The sequence below is a fragment of the Chroicocephalus ridibundus genome, chromosome 9, assembly GCF_963924245.1.
Source record: "Chroicocephalus ridibundus chromosome 9, bChrRid1.1, whole genome shotgun sequence".
Classification (NCBI taxonomy): domain Eukaryota; kingdom Metazoa; phylum Chordata; class Aves; order Charadriiformes; family Laridae; genus Chroicocephalus; species Chroicocephalus ridibundus.
The window spans coordinates 6588680-6601848 of record NC_086292.1 but is presented as its reverse complement, the minus strand read 5'-3'; positions in this window follow the sequence as shown (position 1 = coordinate 6601848).

Here is a 13169-nt window from a genome sequence, read left to right as displayed (position 1 = left end):
TTAGATTGATTTTGCTATTATTTTCAGCTCCACGGGAAAGAAAATTGGTAAATAACTTTTTTTTTTTTTAAAAATTGTGACAATCATTAACTGTCAACAGACCATCAGATAATCAAACTGCCACCAGCAGAGATCACTCTATAGGAGGGAAAAGACCACAAGCTCCATAGGCACTCTCAGGCCAGGCTCAGGCAGAGCCAGTACTCAGTGAACACAGCAAAAACCAGACAGCTTTCCCACTTCTAGCCACACACAACCATGAAGAGCCAGTTTTCCTCTACGAAAAGAGGCATTACAGACGCATAAGGCTGCAACACATCCTTGCACCTCTGGGAGGGTGCAGGCACACACAAGACATAGTTCTGAGCCTGACCTTCCCCTGCAGAGCTCAAAACCTGCTTGGTCAAATCCTGTACCCAGGCATGCAGCAAACTGTCTGCCAACTTGTAGATCACCTTTTGGTACCACTCTGCATCCCCTCAGTATCACATCCCTGAGGGCTGGCGGGGAAAATTAAAGCCAACCCCAGCGCTGAGCTAAGACACAGCCAAAGCCAACTTTTCAGTTCCCCAAGCCACTCCTTACTTGCCTTTTCTTCTCTGATTTTTCTTGCTCCTCCTCTTCCTCACCACCTACCCAACATCTCAGGCGACTCTGTAGCAGCAGCTCCACACCTTGACACCGAGCACTCCTGCTTCAGCCAGCCCCTAGCCAATAACACAACACAGTACACCCCAAGGCTTACCTAAAAGCTTACATCAAAAAACTACTCTCCAACCTCCACCACCAGCCCAGCCCTCCTCCTAAAGCAGCCCCGTCCTGCTGGGCTTTGCCCTTTTTAGCTCTAACTCAGTACAGCTGTGGCAGGCAGGGCTGACTGAACAGGGCTGGTGAACAGCAGGCTGGTAGGCAGCGCTGTTGTATGTGAACAGCAGTTCTGAGATGAGGCACTCCATAAGCATAGAGGGTGCGCAACCAAATACTACCTCTTTTTCCCTTCCAAACTTAAGATTCCAGAAAGTCAGGGAGAAGTATACCTCCTGTTTAGAAAGCATTATTCATGTAGCAGTACGACAGGGCTTGATGCTCCTCTACAAAGTATCTGCAGGTACCATAAAACAAAGCTCCTACTGCTGCTTGCTCCCAGGATTAAAATCGTTTGGGGACTGGGACATAGTTCTCCTAGCAACAAAGATCCTTCTTCTTACAGTTCCTATTTCGTGAGATGTCAGAGCTGTCTATCTGCCACCTCCCAACCTTAAGAAGCACTCCACCCTCCATTTCACTCCAGCCAATCTGGCCAATTCATGGCTCAGAACAGCACACATCCCTTCACTTACTGTTGCCATCTGCAGCACTGCTGCACCAGGGGCAACACTCTTAGTTTCCCAGAAGATTATATAAGTCTTTAACCAGGCTAAATACTTTAAGTAAACATTTGAAGACATTTTCCCATTCTGGGAATTCTTTAACACAAACAGATGGATTGATAGATGCAGTAGATTAGTTTGGGTACAATATGATCCAACATGATACTCAAGTGATTCAAGCAGGGGAACCACATACAATGCACTGCTTAAAGAAAAATAATGTGTTTTCTTATCAAGATGTTCTGATACTAACCCTCTCCTGGCATACACTTCCCATACAACTATACCCTGCTAACATCTTGGCTAACTTGTGGCCAGATGGCCACAAGTCCCTCCATGTTTCTCTAAGTGAGCATCATAGGGCAAATTTTGTTCCCACACACCCTGGGTTACAACGACTCCAGGGGAGACTCTAGTAGAGCATTTCCAGTTGAGGCCAGGGCAAGACTGATGGCACAACCAGCTTTGTCCAAGGAGAGATTTGGACACCAGGCAGGGAGGAGAAGCAGCAAACACAGGCTTAATTTTATATTCAGTCAGGCCTTCACATCTCCTTCTCATTTAGCTCCATATAATAGGCTACCCTTTTCCTAGATACTTTTTTAGACAACAGCTCCTGAGTTTATCCTGGAAGCTGGAAAGAGAAACTCTGAGGTTTCTGCGTCCAGCAAAGCTGCCTGTGCTACCCTAGCCTGGCTCTGCCTGAAGGCAGCATCTCTCTCCCTAGGCAGGCTTTTGAAGAGCTGTCATACCGTGACGTCTAAAGTCCAGCTCATGTGCCTCATTCTTGTATGCCAGCCTTTCACCCTTCGCACTCAGTTTCACTTCACTGTCAGAGCAAGAATAGCTGCTGCAGAAACTGCAGCAGTTGCAGCTGCTAGGGCTGGGGGTGGTGTGACCTCCATGCAAAGGGGAATGATGGTATGGTGGCAGCCAGGTGACCACTGATGACTTTGATCTCCTTCTTCCTGGCATAAGGGTCACGTTTTGGCTGAGGGCTGACACTACCACCTCTTTTTACCTCCTTCACAGCCATTTCACCAAGCCTTCCCCTTACTGAGTGGTTCCTGGAGTGTTTTGGGGGAAGGGGTAGGGCATGCTTCACCCAAATGCCTGCATGGCTTTCCCCACCTGGGGCACTATCAGCATCCTCACTTTTCCCTTGGAACTGCATCTTTTTTGTAGCACTTAGCTCTCTTGGGAAAGCGACTAGTGTACATGATGGTCAGACAGTTTGATAAAGGAAAAATTGCACGTATTGCACCAGAAAGGGAGATGAAAGATATTTTTCAGGCCTCTGGGTGTACTAATAGGCTTTAGTTGCCTGAACCAGCCTCATCTGGGACCCCCACCCATCACCCATGGGTATACTATATATTAAGCTATACTTAATCTCTGACAGAGTTTCTAGCTTTGTCTTCAACTACTCCTGACAGAACGACTACATGGACAATACCTTCCCTTGCCTGATGGTGACCAACAGGCTCAGAGAGCCTCTTACTGTCACCAGTCTGCCTTGTTCAAGGTGGTGAGTTTGCACCCCGGCTGGTGAGGGTACTGCTGGTACCCTCTGCCCCCAGCTTGGTTTTCCTTTGCTTGGTTTTCCTTTCCTGCCAGATTTCATGGGTAGACAAGACGGTAAAGGAAAGATGGAAGGAGAAAAACATGCCCCTGTCCTCACACTGTCACTGGATAAACAGCAAAGGCTGAGCCAGGATGTGACAGTTGTTTGCAGCAGCCAAATCTAGCAATTAAAGAAATAAGTCACCTGGTGGGTTGGGAATACAATGAACCACACTTTCTACTGGTCTGTGCACAGCCCTTTTACTGACCTCAGAAAGATGGAGAGGATAAGACCACGGAGCTCACGTGCTTGACTGTGAGCATATGATCAGCTCGTGGAAAGCTCCATTTCCAGGGTGCAGCTCAGCTCTGGTGAAAGCCTCTGGCAAACTCCTACTGCTTTCAATAGCATGCATGGAGAAATCCAGAAACACCAGGCGCTCTGTTGATGTAACTTGATGGATTTGTCAAACACATTTTTGCAATTTTACCGTGTTTTTATACGGTGCAGAATCATAAGCTTTTTCTGCATTTGGTACAGCTTAAATGCCTTGAATTGCTTATAATGGAAAGCTGACCTTTTGCGTGCTGGTGCTGTACCACATCATGTTGCGGTGGGGATTTTGGAGGCAGCATGTGCCAAGGTTAGGAAGACAGCAGTTTGCCATGGTGGGACTATACTATAGATATGAGTCTTGACTTAGGAAAGTGGGAGGTGAGCTGTAGAGGTGCTGTTGCCGGCTTTGGGAGGATGGGAGCGTGTCCCTGGGATCAGCAGAGCTCCCTTGCATCGAGTTTGCCAGATGGCAAAGGAGAAGTGTTCCCAACCCTTGTCAGATGGCGCAGGACCCATGCAAAAGGCAGCAGGGAGGAGAGGACACCTGCGTGGTGGGGGGAGACTGTGGCAAGTAGATGGCTGCCTGCATACTGTAGGGGATAAATGTGCCTTGCTCTGCCAGGTGGTGTGGCCTTGGGGTCTGAAGAGAGGGTAAGTGCCCCAGAAGCTATGGGGAAGGAAGTGTCAGATCTTGCTAACTGTCGCGTGGGCAAGGGAAGGGAGAACAGCCATGCTCTGCAATATACAAATGCTCCTGTGAAGTCGGATGCATGCTGGGGCAGGAAGAGATGTATTTGCAGTTCCATAGGTGAGATGCTGACCTCTGGGGTCCATTAGTTAAGGCTTTTCACAGCCCAGCTCTGTCTCTAGCCCTCCCCATCCCTGCTGGTGAGGGTGGCCCTGCACAGATCAGGTCCTCAGGGCTCCCTGGTTACTGCTGTACTTGATGACTTCCTTGAAGAAACTCACTTTGTTTAAGCCAATCTTCAGAAGAGTCCCTCTTGGAGCAATTAAAACTTTTTTTCCCTTAAGTAAGGCTTTGGTTGACAGCAGCTGTTCCACTGTCGGTGATGACAAGCGGATAGGAGTGTGGAGCTGAACATGAAGGAGGAGCAGAAGGAAGAGCAATGGAAAGCAGCAGCATTGCAGTGGCTCGTTAGTTTTGGCATCAGCCAAATTGGAAAGGAGGACATGTGGGAAGCAGGGTTAGGCGAAAGTGAACAGCAAAGAAGCTGCTGAACATCTCAGCAAAGACTTTGTACGGTTGCTCAGCACTAGCACCGCTGGTGCTGTTGTGAGGTTATTTCAAGCTGTTATTAGTCCCTGATCCTTGGAAGCCTGGCTGTATCAGCGGAAACAGGGTGGGAGCAGGGTCTCCCGAAACAAGAGTCAGAGCCTCTAACTGCTGCTTTCAGAAGCTGGTGGTGGGTGGTGCTGGGGTTCACCATGCCTGTGACTGAGGTCAGAGCCTGACTGAGCTCCTTTACAGGCCACAGGTAAGACCGGCTATGCTGCATTGCACCTCTTGTCTCCACAGATGTGACAAGGATGTATAGGCTGATGGGGCATGGCGTTATTTTCTAAGCCATGCCTACAGTCCTCTTGGACAAAACAGTGCTCTGCCTTCTTGTTAGGGAACAAATGAGGACTCTTCTGAACACACGTGGGGTCCATACTTACCACACAAGCCAACCCTGTGAAGTACAGGGAGATATTGCCCGTGTTCACATGGACAGGAACTGTTAACTGGGGACAGGCAGTGGCACTCCAGAAGACATTATAGCTTTCTGCTGGAGACTCCTTCCCCATCACATACACATCGTCCTTGTTGGTCCCAGCCAGAGACCATCTGTGGCCTTGCTAATGCTCAGTGGAAAGCAGAAGAGGTGGAGGTGGCGTGGGTGCTCCTTGGACAGCAGCATAGGCGTTGGGTGCTGTAGGAGCTCACTCGTGCTCGTTTCCAAGACTAACCCTGGCTCTTGGACTCAGTGCAGCGAGCCTCCAACATCAGGTACATTAACAAGTAGGCTTTAATGGTCCTCAGCAGGCAACCTTGGGCCTGCCATGCTTCCTGCAGCACAGTTGGGAAGATCAAAGCTGTCATGCTTGAGTGCCAACCTGACTGACGGTGACATGGGGAACAAATACGATTAGGCAGGAGGGCTAAGGCTCTGCCCAGGTCCTCCCTGACAGCGGTGGGAAACTGGAGAGCAGACGGTGTTGATCTGATGTCCTGTCCTGGGTCGAGAAGGATGAGGTGCAGGTAGGGGAGGAACTGGTCCCCAGTCTGGTTTCACACAGTGCTATGTGGGAGTAACTCAGCTCCTGGCACTGCAGTTTTCAGCCCTTCCCGTTGCTCTGAGCACGTGGGGATGGTCTCTTCTCCTCCCTCCCAGACCTCCACTCCGTAATCGGAGAGGCTCTGTGGCACCCTGAGCTTGGTTCTTTTCAAACCCTTCACTGGGAGCCCAAGAGGAGGATAGGGAATTCCCCTGCGGTGATCCCACTTCTGATGCTGACTTTGTAACAGACACTTACTATGAATTAATTATGCATTATTAGCATCCATTATTCATTCCTATTATGTGTACATACATGTGTGGCGCTGAATAAAAAGGGAATTATGCCAAACAATTAAATGGCCCTCCACCGAGAAACAGCCTTGAGAGGAGGGAGTATATCACAAACAGAGGTGGTTTAGTGAGAACTATCATCAAACTGGACGGGGGAAGGAGGAAAACAGACCATGCAGGAGGAAGGCCAGGACAGAAAGCAAAAAACTGGAAGAGACGTATGAATTACAGCTGGCTGAACAGACTATTTTTCATGCGAGTGACTGAACCTAAAGCAAACAGAGGAAATTTGGGTCAACCGTTTTGGCAAAACAAAAGAAGACCCTTAAGATCATTAAAGTCAAGCCTAAGTGGTTCCTTCAACAGGAAGAGAAGAATTTCCTCTGTTGTCTAGTCTGGTTTTTAATGTTAGGGTAAACAAAATTTGCATCAGTTTTGAAATTTTAAAAAAGGCCATTTCAAAACATTTCAGTTTGATGTCAAAACAAAAATATTTCAATATGTCCTGCATGCTTTTGGCTGAAGCTCTTTGTGGAATTTGACCTAAATTTGCACATAGGTTGGGTCTACCTCAACAAGGAAATTTTTCAGTAATTTGGCATATTTGTTTTGATTATTCATGGCACGGTGGGAAGGGAGAGGAAGGAATCACCCAGTGCTCAGAGGAGAAAAAGCAGATCAACCAGCACGTCTCAGAGATGCAGGTTGTGTGCAAAACACCGGAGCTCCAGCAAAGCCAGAGAAGGGAAGCTCAGGTTTTCAGAATCCATCTCAATTGATGGAGATAATTAAAAGTGCCACATTCCCAATTTCTTCTTCCGGGAATTCTCTTCTTTAATAAACTCATTCTAACAAATTGATCACAGCCTCTCCGGTACTCAGCACATATCAAAGCCATTTTTAAGATTGAAGAGAACACTTTGGGTGAAAAATAGGAACCAGTGCCAGACTTTGTAGAGATCTAAATCTACCTCAGCTGTAATACAATTGAATTAACTTGCTCTCTTCACCTGCCCACTACTTAATACGTTCATGGATGTCTGCTTCTGAGCTCTGGTCAGTGGTGAAACCAGAGTCCAAAAACCTCAGGAGAGGCAAGGACCAGTGGGATTTGCCCATGGTGTTCCCTGTAGGCTGCCCCTGAGCTGGGGCGTCCCCGGCAAGCTCAGATGAGTAACACACTGCAGCCACCTATCCAGTGCAGCTTGGAAGCAACTTGTCGCTGTGCTGTTTTGGGATGACTTCAGGCTGAGCCCAGCAGGACAAATACATTCATGTAAACCTTCTGAATGTTTGGGTTCAGGTAGACGACTGCTTGGTTGGGTCTAATTACTTCTCTTGGTCCTTTCCAGTTCTTTTTTCTATATTCTCGGTGAAGTGTTTGTACTAGCATAATTCTAATGAAATAACTAGACAAAGAGCAACTTTTTCACAGGAGCATCCAACATGCCGAAGACCTTGTTTTCTAAACCGATATAATTAAACCAGCTCCAAAAAGAAAATCAGCAAATGCCTAGGTGAGCTTTAACTCCAGGCTTTTAAGTGCATTTCATTAGACCTATGCAGATGCTGGGAGGAGGCCCTAATTTCCTACTGCAATTTAGTCTGAGCCCACAAGGAAAACATTACAGTTAACTCCTTTGCCTCCAAAATAAACACTTAACCCAAACTGAGAGCACCCAGATTGGCATTGTTCACTTGCATCAGCTACCAGTTCAGGCAGCTACCAGGTGAAGGCAGAACCTGAACTACGTGGAGATGGTTTCCTCTCCACAGAGAGCAATGACCCACCCAGCTCTTTCATCTGGCCCATATTCTTGCAACAGTCCAGGTTGTCAGCTGTTTACAGGAAGCAGAAATACAGGGATAGGGCTTATCCTGGACTATTTTCCTGGTGTCCAGTTTAAACAGCACTCAATTTAATGTGGGCTTCTCCTTCTGCTCTGTAAGTAAAGCTGGAGGTGAGAAAATGGTTTGATTTCCTCAAGGAGGCTGGGAAGGAGCAGCTGAGGTTTGCATTATGAGTAACACATCTCAAGGGGGAGAGAGGTCCAAGGCTCAGAATGGCACACTTTGCTGCAGCTACAGCTGGGCTTTGTCATAGTCAGGTCCTGTGGGTAGTTGCAAGTGACTTTTCCCCAAGCTGCAGGAGGTTTTTTTGCAGCTGCTGAAATTCCCAGAGTGATGAGGGCTGAATCAGAGATCCCCACCCTCCCCTTTCTATTCCTTGTGCTCTCCCAAACTTGCATCTCTCATATAACCTTTCTACCCAAGAGAGGCTTTGTCTGCACAGAAAAACTGCATCAGTTTTATATAACACAGAGTTGAAGCCAAGACAGACACCTGCACAAACCCTCTTCTTGGCACCCCTTGTGCAAGCTTTCAGTGCCAGAAGCACCTCCTCCTGCTCCTCAGCGACAGCAATGCTAGTCTCAGGGCTTCATAGCCAGCCCCAAGAAAGGGAACGGCTGCTCCATATCTCTCCTTTGCACTCCTACCTCCTTTGGTCAGCAAGACTCAGGCACCGTCTGGCTTCATTTCCTTTCAGACTCAGGAGAAGGGTGCCAGGGACAACCCCCAGTGTCCTCTGCTAGCTAGCTAAAACAGTGCTGCTGGCCTTGCAAGGGGCTGTGCAAACTCCCATCATGGCCACAACTGTGACAACAACGTTAATAGCCTCGAGAAGGATGCGGAGAGCAAGGCACAAAGCCAAGCACCGGCACCACCTGCCTTTGGCTGGTGGGAGCTCAGCACCGCAGGCGGGTGCAGGCAGACCAGGGGCATGGGAACAGTGTGCATGGAGCAGCCAACGGTGGCTTATCAGCAAGATGCTTCTTGGGGCATCCCACTGAGAGATGAAGCCTTTGTGGAAACAGCAGCAGCATTTTGCAGGCCTGGGACTGCAGAAATGAGCTGTTGGCAGACTGCTCGTGCCCAAAGGGACTTTGCAAAGAGCTGGGTGGGTGGCTGACAGCCCGGGAAAGGAGCCATTCAAAAGCAGAGGGAAATAATTTTTCCAGTTCAGGTGTGGTTTTGATGTTTCATATGCATTTTTTCAGCCTAAATGAGGATGAAAATTTCAAATGGAAAAATAAGTTCTAAAATGGACCAAATAAGCACATTTGAACTCCTGAAATATTGTCCTGGTAATTTTTGTGTTTCACTTCCTTGTTGATCTTTTAAATGCCATGGATTTTGAGCTATGAGTGGATATAAATTTATGGAAAAAAGATTGATCTTTTTGTTTAGAGCACGTTTATATTTTTTTGAAAATGTATAATTTATTGAGACCTTCTCTGTCCCACATCTACTTCTGTCTTTACAGAATTGTTCTTTGATTACTAAAAAAGAAAAGAATTCACCAAGATACCCACAACCCCTCCGTGGCTTCCTACAAGGACTATATAAGGCAAGGCCATGACTACATTCATACACTCGAGGAACTAGAGGACTAGGACTAGTTCCTCTAGACTCCCAGAGGAAATGAAAAAGTTTAGCCTGTGACCTGAGGCTCATCCTTGGTTAGTTCAAAAGCACTTGGTGAACTAAGGCTAAATAGCCTTAGTTCAAGACAGGGCTGGATGAGGCTTTGAGCAACCTGGTCTAGTAGGAGGTATCCCTGCCCATGGCAGGGGGGTTGGAAATAGATGATCTTTAAGGTTCCTTCCAACCTAAACCATTCTATGATTCTAAATTTCGGCTTCATAATAAAAAGTGAAGGAGGGCAGACATCATTTACTCTGTGGGTTTTACCCAGTGGCAGGGATCAAAGGTAAGAAGAAAGCCACGAGTGGGTTAAAAGCAAAGTTCTGAAATTCAGGAAAGCATGGATTTGGCTTATAATAGTTGAGGAGGAAGCTGGTGGAAGACCAGACAACACATTTCCTACAGGGAACCAGTCTACTTTTACCTTCTTGCCCACCTGAAGCTCCACAAAAAGCATTAGGGCAGCACCAAGAAATCATGACACAAACCCCAAACATTCTCAGTGTTGCACAAATACAAAGGAAGAGACTGCCTTGCTCCAAAAGGCTTGCAGCTGCCCATCACCCATCTACAGCAGCCACTGCTGTGCTGGGCTGCCCTCTGGGGGACACCACATCCCCCTGATCCAACCCCAACGTGGTGGCAGTCATCTCCCACTCCTGGTGAGGACACCAGGGGCAGGGCAGGCACCATGAGCAGTGCCACAGCAGTGTTTGGGGAGAAAAGGACTTTTCTGCTTTGCAGAGCAGTCTCCATCTTTAGTATTAGGTGCCTCCAGCAAGCTGGGGAACTGGGAGCTTTTTGCTGTGTATTTATGGAAATGCAATATGGCCATTGCTCTGGAGCCTTTCTTTGCTATTGACCTCATACAGGCCCTCAGCCCTCTGCTTATACTCCCTCCTCTGTGTCCTTGCCACTGCCCTGCTGCCAGTGCCCCCGTGACCACCAGCACCCCTTCCCAGCCCTGGGGCGTGGGGCTCGGCTGTCTGGGGAGGAACGCTTTTCTGAGAATATCCATGAGGTACGGGCAGCTCACGCCTCTGGTGAGGATGAGCACACAGGACAACCAGCCGTGCCATCTCCCCTCCAACCTTGCTGTACTTTTCATTTTTGTCTGGGGAGGGGGGCCAGGGGGAATTTCGTTTTGCTGTTTTAAACACATGCAGGCTCACCTGCAATGAGAACATTGCTGTGGTCATTAAAAGCAAACAGAACACACTGACTCCCAGCATCAACACTGCCTTAGAGGCAGAAGGTGAGAGCTGGCAGCCCTCCAGGGAGTCCATGACTTTTCTGAGATGGGGAAAACTGGCCTATTTGACCGAGGTGAAGACATTCTCCAGACCAGCCTCCAGATAAGGAGCCCAGCCATCTGCTGGGGAAAGCCCAGCCATCACAGGGGAAAGACCAAACCATCTATCCCCAAGACATAAATAACCAGTGCAAGATCCTCAGCTGGAATAAAAGCACCGTTATTCCCTTGGCTTCACATCACCACTGCTGTTTCATCAGTTTTTCACAAGACAAAGCCACATTACCCTGGTCTAATGATGGTGGCAGCCCTATGTTGAGGTTGTCCTGGATAGCCCCTACCACCAGTACCTAAGGCCAACTGAAAGGGACCCCTCACCAGACCCCAGCACGACTGGCCAGGTGTCCTCAGCACTGCTAACAGCAGAGAGACAGAGCTGGAGCTGGTGGGCTCTTCTGCACCCCCAGCTTGGCTCGCAACCCTTTTGGCAGAGGATATGTTATGTCTGAGATACAATGAGGTTGGACTGGGGTGTGGTAAGGCCCCAGATTAGCAGTGTGTTAGCAAAAGAGCACCAGCACCGTGCAAGATCAAGCAAAAAAGGTCAAACCTATTACATCAACTTCCATTTTCACTGAAAATGCATTTACTTTTAGCATTAAAAAAGAGTTTCTCCTGGGGTTAGCATTTTTCTGGCATTTATAGGAAAAGCAGACCACTGCTGTCTTGCTTTTCAGGAATATTTTTGGATTTGTTAAGGCTCCTGAGGTGTCCAAAGCTAAAAATATTATTTGGGTTTTGGTTGTTACTGTTGCCAAAAATAAATCAAAACCAAAGCCCTAAACAGAATCTCATTAGGGGCTGTTTAAAGGTCAATTTAAAGAGTCCCTGCAAGGGCAACCTGGCCTGGAGTTTGGCACGGGTCTGGAGAGGTGCAAGTTCCCCTCCTCTTTGAAGGCACGTTCCCTTCCCTTGCCCTGGTGCCCACCAGAGCCAAGAGCCATTCATCACGGGGACAGAGCAGCAGTGACAGCAAATAACAAAATAACTAAGTCAGAAATCTTGGTCCCCCACAGGGTCTGAAGCTGCTGCACCCCCAGGGCGTGTGTCAGCGCTGGCATTTGGGAATGAGATGAGCACATGGAGAGGGAGCTGGGGGAAGGGAGGGAAGAGACGCAACGGTGCAGATGAGCTGCAGAAGCCATGGTGGGACATCACAAGTTCCCCCGAACAATCTGGTGTATGCAAAGAAACTCATTATAATGGATTCCAAGTCCCGAATTTACATCTTTGAAACTATCATCGTGAGTGAAAAGGTTAGACTATTTTTTTGTTTGTTTGTTCGTTTTCTTAAGTGGCAGCTCAGATTAGAGCTGACACCAGAAGGATAAGCACTGAATTCTGGGCTAAATATTTCATTTCCACAGATGCTGGCATCAACTTGGTTACAAAGAAACTTTTTTTGCATTTTTTTTGTTTGTTTGTTTGTGTTGTGTTGTTTACAGGCCTTCACAGATTTTTTTTTTTTTTTAAATGCAACCTACTGCTAAATTTTGCGGTGTACAAGGGAAAAGATAATTGAGCTCAAAAAAAATCGACTTGGAACTGGAACGAGGCAAGTTACAAGAAAAAAAAATAGGCTGAAGAACTAAAACCACATTACCTCTGCCTTTCTGACAGTTTTCGTGTGCTCAGCTGATCTGCCTCGTGCAAAGATCAAGGAGGGCTTTGCCCTAATTCATGGCAAAGAAGAGATTTTTCTCGAGTATCACCAGAGATGGGGTTCAAGTTTAGGTAGAAGAGACTGCAGCCAGGGTCACGGTAGGTCTTTCAGCTTGCCGTTCCCTGTGCCGTAACAGGCATCACTGACGTCAGGGAGCCCACCTGGGACATGCTTAGCTTTAACAGTCCCAAAGAAATGCTCCTCTGTGGCACCGTGCCTCGGACACGCAGGTAGCATATTGCTTCTGGCACAATCAGCAAAGGGCAGCTAAAGAAAGAAATGATGCTGAGGAGCCACAGCTTCCTTTTGTTATATTTCAGAGAATCACTATAAAACTTCACAAGGGAAATTATGTTTATGCTTCAATGCAGTGAGCAAAAGCATCCCATTTCCCTCCTCTGCCATTCAGGCTAAATTTGGCTCTCCCTGACACTGGTGTCTTTGGAATACATCCACTGAACTTATTCTGGATTTCCACAGCAGCATCTGGGAGCAGAACATGGATCCTTATTTATTCATTAAGGCTACACGGGTTTGAGATTTGCTATTGCAGGAGGAAACTTCCTCAACATTTTTTATGCTCAGTTGTGCAGGATTCAGTGCTACATCCAGGGGAACAGAGCCAATTAGCAGAGACAGGGCTGCAGCCGTCTGCGCATTGCAATCCTCCCGTGCTGCTGCTGAGAGTGCCAGCTTCCAGGAGATCCGACCAGGGTCTTTCCTGGCTGAGGAGCCTTTGACGTCGGCGCTGATGCTGAGGCAAGGGAGACACGGATGGATTAAAATAGCACAGCTATTACCAGCTTCACTCAAAATTCTGGTTCAATTTAAATTCATTTGTCAGGAGAACAAGAAAACTGACTTT